Consider the following 6,206-nt stretch of genomic DNA (forward strand, 5'->3'; position numbering starts at 1 on the left):
ACAAAGGGGTGATCATGATCATGAGACAGCAGGTTCCCTTGTGAATGCCTTCATTACTCCTGAAATTCTGCCTGAATTCAGGAACTCCAGTGGGACAGTCTCCACACCCCCCTGGGGCCACCTGAGAGTCCCCCAGACAGCATAGTAGGGATTATTCTGTCTAGTCAGACAAACATACACATAAACACAAAGGCTGCATCTGGTCTCATTCTGAAGCTCTTGGTATGGATTAAAATCAGGAAGCGTGGAAGTACATGTAAAAAGAGAGGAAAGTCTCCCAAGTAATTCACATGATAGGATTTAGAGCCAAAAAAGATCATCAAACCTGAGCTTCCCATTTCCAGAAAAGGAAACTGAGTCCCAAAGATTTTTTACACAGGTTGTAACTATCAGTGCTGGCATTGGAATCTAGATCTTCTGGCATAGATAAAACCTAGTGACTTGTCAGTGGAATGTAGTGGGAAGAATATGGCCTCTGGAGTGTGAGAATCTGGGTTCAGATCCCACTTCTGGTGCTTATAACCTGTGTGACTGTGCAAGTCATTTAATCTCTTTGCTTTCCTTGTGTAAAATGTGAACAGTATGTTTTTCCTTTCTGCCTCACAGAAATGCTATGAGAAAAGTTTTGTAAATTTTAAAGAGCTATAGAAATGAAATAGGAATCATTATTTTTAACATGATCTTAAGAGAGGGTCAAGAAACACATTAGACACTCAAAGATTCACCTGGCAAGTGAGCATATGGGCAACTTACATGATTTAGTAAAAAGAGAAGTTTTTATATAGAAGGTCTAAGACCTGTGGCAGGCCTTCAGTTACCACAGACTGTTTACCAGTCTAAGGAAACAGAGGAGGGCAGAGTTCCCTGATAGTTGAGGAACAGCCACAGAAAAGAAATCACATATCATTCAAATCAAAGATAATTTAACAGAGTACAGAGTAAAATAATTGGCCCAAAAGACTCAACTTTGAACCTTTTCATAAGCAATAACCTGCACAGGCCAGTCCTCCTTTGAGGAATTATAAAGATTTCATTAGAAGAAAACAAGCCGACTTCATTTCCTCCAGTCCTGAAAGGGGAAGCTACTAGAAATATAGAGTGAAATGTTTCTCATCTTTTCCACCCTCTTCTTTCTCTTCCAATCAACAGCATGTAGCACATCTGCCCATATGAAAGGCTGAACTTCATCTGGTTCCCAGAAGACACTGACAGAGGGATTTTCTTAGAATCTGACTCTAATCTTAGCAGGGTTCACAATTACTATTGCTCACCAACCTCTGCGAAATCCTCCCCCAAGTTTATCCTGGCTTCTTCAATTATGCTGTTGTCCTTAGATGTGTAGACAGAGCCTCTTATCTTAGGAAGATGAATGTCCTTCTTCAGTATCATGGAAAGCACTCCTGAACATCACAGGATCATGTTGGAAGGGATCTCAGAGATTATCCAGTCCAATCCCCTTCATTGTAAAGTTGAGGAAACTGAGGCCCAGAGAGAGGAAGTGAATCGTCCTAGGTCACAAGGGTAGTGACAGAAGCAAGATCTGAACCTATACTTTCTGACTCCAGACCTAATGCTCTTTCCACTGTTCTATAAGGCAACTGGGCAACTAGGTGGTGCAGTGGATAGAGTGTCAAGCCTGGAGTCAGGAAGACTAATGTTCTTCAGTTCAAATCTGGCCTCTGACACTTAATAGCTGTGTAACTCTGGGCAAGTACTTAACCCTATTTGCCTCAGTTTCCTGTAAAATGAGCTGGAAAAAGAAATTGCAAACTACTCCAATATCTTTGCCAAGGAAAGCCCAAAAGAGGTCATGAAGAGTTGGACACTACTGACGCAACCAAATAACAACAACAACGTGACAACTGGTGGCTCAGTGGATAGAGTGGTGGGCCCGAAGTCACGAAGACCTGAGTTCAAATCTAGCCTCAGTTATTTACTAGTTGTGAGATCCTGGGAAAGACACAAGTTCTTGTTTGCCTTGGTTTCCGCAACTGTCAAAAGATGATAATAGCACCTGCCTAATAGAGTTGTTCCGAGGATCAGCTGAGATAATATTTGCCAAAAGCGTTTAGCATGATGCCTGATACATTGTAGGTGCTATGTAAATGCTTATTCTCCTTCCCCCTTTGAGCTGCTTGGCATCTTATGAATCCTAATAATAAACATAGGGCACAAGAAATGTTTGTCAATTTATCTTTGAGACTTTGATACAAGAATTAGTCGGAGTTGCTTACCATATTATGACTGGCATAGGTGACCCTAGGGCCATATTCACTCAAGAACTCATAGAATATCAGAGCTAGAGGTTTAGATGTAAATATCCACATATGTAGATATTTTAATATACAAAGAGGAACAGAAAAAGAAGAATGTCTATAAAAGTGCATATTTACATTAGGTAGTTTTTTAAAATGTATGTTAACTTTAACCTGATGATAACAAAATGATCCTTCTTGATTATATCTTTTTGAACTTCTCTCATGCATTTTTAAAAGCTTTTTTTTTTGATATAAACTATTTATTAATAGACAAGGCCAGTGAAGTTGTTTACTTCTTCTTGGACACACTCACAGCGCGACCCCTGCGGTCTGTAGTCTTGGTGTGCTGGCCTCAGACCCGGAGACCCCAGAAGTGCCAAAGCCCACGATGTGCCTGAATCTTCTTCAGTCGCTCCAGATCTTCACGCAGCTTATTGTCCAGACCGTTGGCCAGAACCTGACTGTATTTTCTATCCTTTACATCCTTCTGCCTGTTAAGGAACCAGTCTGGAATCTTGTATTGCCGGGGATTCTGCGTGATGGTGATCACACGCTCCACCTCATCCTCAGTGAGCTCACCAGCCCTCTTGGTGAGGTCAATGTCTGCTTTCCTCACTACTACACGAGCATATCTTCGACCCACACCCTTGATGGCTGTGATGGCAAAAGTTATTTTCTGCCGTCCATCAATGTTGGTGTTGAGCACTCTTAAAATGTGCTGGAACTTCTCGGGGATTACAAGAGACATGGCTGCAACGGTGGCATGAGAGCCTTCTCTGGAAGCTAAATGTTTTGTTGATGCTGTATTTTGCCTATTACTACTGACTATCTCCCTGTCTATAACCTTTACCCAAATTATAAATCAATTCTTGTAATAAATAATAATAATAACAGCTAACATTTATGTAAAACTTTAATATTTGAAAAAAAAGTATTTTTTTATGTTAATTCATTTAATCGTCACAATAAGCCTTTTAGGCAGGAGTACATGCGCCCATTTTATAGATGACGAAATAGAGGCTGACAGAAGTTGAGACTTGCCCACAGTCACACAAATAGTCATTGACTGTGGTGGGAATTTGAACCTTCTTGAGTCAAATCCCAGTGTTTTCTCCATTTCTCTAAGTGTCTATTTCCCTCTACCCCCTGTACCATGGTGCCTTTTTCATTTATTCTTCTCTGGTGCAAGACTGCTGATCACAATTACATACCATTGGTTTTTTGTTTGTTTTTAGTGCTCACTTTATTTGCATCTTTTGTAGTTATTGGTTTCTTGAATCTGCTTACTTCACTCGTATCAAATTTAAATGTCTTCCTGTGTTTTTCTGAATTCCTCCTATTTGTCATTCCTAATGTCCCAATGATCATACATTATACTAACATATCACAATTTGTTCAAAAGCTCCTCAATCTACAGGCACTCATTTTGTTTCTGGCCTTTTATTGACGGCACTTTGCTACCATTCAGTCAACAAGCATTTATGGAGGGTTTATTCTGTGCCTGTCACAGTGCTAAGCACTGGGCATATAAAAATAAAAAAAAGTCACAACTATGGTTAATGCCCTCAAGGAATTCACATTCTAATGTCTGGGACATATTCCCAGCTTTGGAGAAAATCATAGGACTTAGAACTACAAGGGATCTTTGTAATAACCTAATCCAATGGCTTCATTTTACAGATGAATAAACTGAGGAGGAAAGAAAGATGTTAAGTGGTTTTCCTAAGGTTACACAGATAATAAGTTGTTTAGGATTTGAATCTGGGCTTTATCACTGGAAAACTGTTCTCTATAGTAGTGATCTCTGAACTTTTTTTTTTAATTGAATACTCTTCTAGGGGAAAAATGAGCATGGATTCTCTATCTATCTCTGTCTATATTTATAAATTACATGCTGCATAGCATAGTGTGGTGGATAAAAAAACCATCCTTAGAACCACAAAGACTTGGTTCAAATCCTGTATCTGACACAAATCAGCTTTATGAACCCAGGTCAGTGACTTAAAGGGTAGCTAGATGGCACAGTGGGTAGAGTGCTGAGTCTGGAGTCAAAAAGACTCATCTTTTTGAGTTCAAATCTGGCCTGAGATACTTACTAGCTGTGTGACCCTGGGCAAATCACTTAACCATGTTTGCCTCAGTTTTCTCACCTGTAAAATGAGCTAGAGATGAAAATAGTAAACCATTCCAGGATCTTTGCCAAGAAAATTCCAAATGGCATCACAATGAATAGGACACAACTAAGAAGGACTGAACAACAATGAAGTGACTTCAAACTCATTTGGAAAGAGGTGTCAAACTCAAGAAGAAATGGGAGCTAAACCATGCAAAATGATTTCTGTAACTGCACTTTGACATAGACAACCACATGTTTACATTACCAATGGTCTATTGTATTTTTATTTATTTTGTTAAATATTTCCCAGTTACATTTAATCAGATTCAGGCCACTCATGGGAGTGTTGGTTCAGTAATGGGGCCAACAGGTCAAGTATCTGACACTTTAGCTTTAGGCAGCTCTCTAAGTCTGTAAGTTGTACGCAAAGAGCTGACCCAAACTGGTAAAGGGAGGAGTTCTTTTTTTTGGAAGTTCTCTTTTTCAATGAAATAAACCTCTGACCCTTATCCCTATATGTTTATTATTATACTAATATATTAAGTACATTATAAAATATACACAAAATTGAAATGTAAAAAAGAATAGGGAACTATGAAATAAACATTACTTTATTTACTAATGGCAAAAACTTATCTTATACATATATGTATACATGTATATATGTACCAGTATATATGCATGTCTGTGTGTAGGTGTATACACATATGTGTATATATGTATATTTCTTTTTTAATCTAGATGACTAATAAATAAATTAGTTTACTGATATATAACATTCAGATTGACACTGTAGCCTCATTTGATCCACATATTAAACAGCCATATATCATATATGATAATTAAAAGGCGTATGGGGGACCCTTGAGTGACCTGTGCAAATGCTTTCAGAGAATGGCACTCAGTGTTCACATGTACCCCTTGGTGCACAGTCAAAGTATGACAATGAGGACAAATTCGAAAGAAAGTTTAGCCCTCACATATGATTACCCTCACTTAATGACAGACTCAGAGCCCTTCCTTTCTCTCAAATGTGAGAGTTTCTGTAGGTAACACACATTTTTGGCAACAAAAGCTAAGTTTGTAGTATGTCTTGCTAATTGTAGTGGCTCCGTATTATCATTAGCTATTTTTTTTTACTTCAGATTTTCTTAAATTTTAAATTTTATTATTTAATAGCAGTGTCAAATAAAAAATATATAATAATAACCACTGATTCCCATCATCAGGTGAATGCATGGAGAAAATTGATCAGATGAATATTACTGCTTCATATTTTCAACAAATAGATACCAGTTACTATTGATCAAGGAGTTGAACAAGAGTCCACCATGACATTTGGAAACATTACATAATATCAGTTCATAGGAAATAATGAAAAACACTTAAAAATCACATATGTGAATTTCTTGATTTCATTATATAGATGAGCACATAAACAAAAACCATTCCTCAAGGGTCATATACCCTTTCAAAAAGCTTTGGAACCTTTGTCTTCTTCACAATGTAAGTTTGTTTATGCCTTGATGGCACCACCAAGTGATAATAGACATTCTCAAAAAGAACTGGCAACAGCAATAACAAGCTGAGTAGTCATCTAGCCAATGGAGAGGTAATTTTTTAAAATTTAATTCAATATTTTACTTTTTTTTAATTTTTGTAAGAAGGGTGTTATCTTTTGGAACCTTGCCTACTTCGGTATCTATGTGCCCTACAGAAATAATAGATTTTTAATTCCATCAGATTTGGAGATGTTGACCAGGCAGTTGCCTTGACCTCTAAATTTTCTTTTAGCTCCTCATTTTCCTACATCCTAAATATATCTTGGCCAA

The 6,206-nt window shown here is 37.8% G+C and overlaps 1 pseudogene; it reads right to left on the reverse strand.

The window, feature by feature from the left end:
- Window positions 1-2,503: 2,503 nt before the first annotated feature.
- On the reverse strand, window positions 2,504-3,026 carry LOC114033642 (annotated as a pseudogene).
- Window positions 3,027-6,206: the final 3,180 nt, after the last annotated feature.

Source organism: Vombatus ursinus, unplaced genomic scaffold (genome assembly GCF_900497805.2).
Source record: "Vombatus ursinus unplaced genomic scaffold, bare-nosed wombat genome assembly UNPS02007284.1, whole genome shotgun sequence".
Lineage (NCBI taxonomy): Eukaryota > Metazoa > Chordata > Mammalia > Diprotodontia > Vombatidae > Vombatus > Vombatus ursinus.